At 38.5% G+C, this 283-nt stretch overlaps 1 long non-coding RNA gene across 1 annotated transcript; it reads right to left on the bottom strand.

The window, feature by feature from the left end:
• Positions 1–103: 103 nt before the first annotated feature.
• LOC104775577 lies at positions 104–283 on the bottom strand. Its single transcript, XR_765999.1, has 2 exons — positions 246–283; positions 104–145 (listed from the first exon to the last, which is right to left on the bottom strand). It is a non-coding gene; the product is annotated as an uncharacterized LOC104775577 (long non-coding RNA).

Genomic DNA, 283 nt, shown 5'->3' with positions numbered 1-283 from the left:
TGCAGGATCTTTGTACTGTTTTGATTTTCCGTCCAAGTTGTTTTGAAGTGCCTGCATTATCCGCATTGTTACGGATGCTAGCTGCGAATTTGAGTCATCTCCATTTCCAAATTCCAAGAAGAGTTGCTTCAATGTTGTTTGGTAGCTGGCACCAAAGATCATCAATTAAAGTGTGGAAGAAGAAAGAGATTCAAAGCAATTAGTTGGGCTAGTCCTAATCAAATCGACATGTATGATGTACTCACTCGAATAAGAACTTCACATAATTGATGACATAGCTTGT

Source organism: Camelina sativa, unplaced genomic scaffold, assembly GCF_000633955.1.
Source record: "Camelina sativa cultivar DH55 unplaced genomic scaffold, Cs unpScaffold19693, whole genome shotgun sequence".
Classification (NCBI taxonomy): Eukaryota; Viridiplantae; Streptophyta; class Magnoliopsida; order Brassicales; family Brassicaceae; genus Camelina; species Camelina sativa.
Note: the sequence above shows the minus strand (reverse complement) of the source record. Positions and strands in the feature narration are given on the sequence as shown.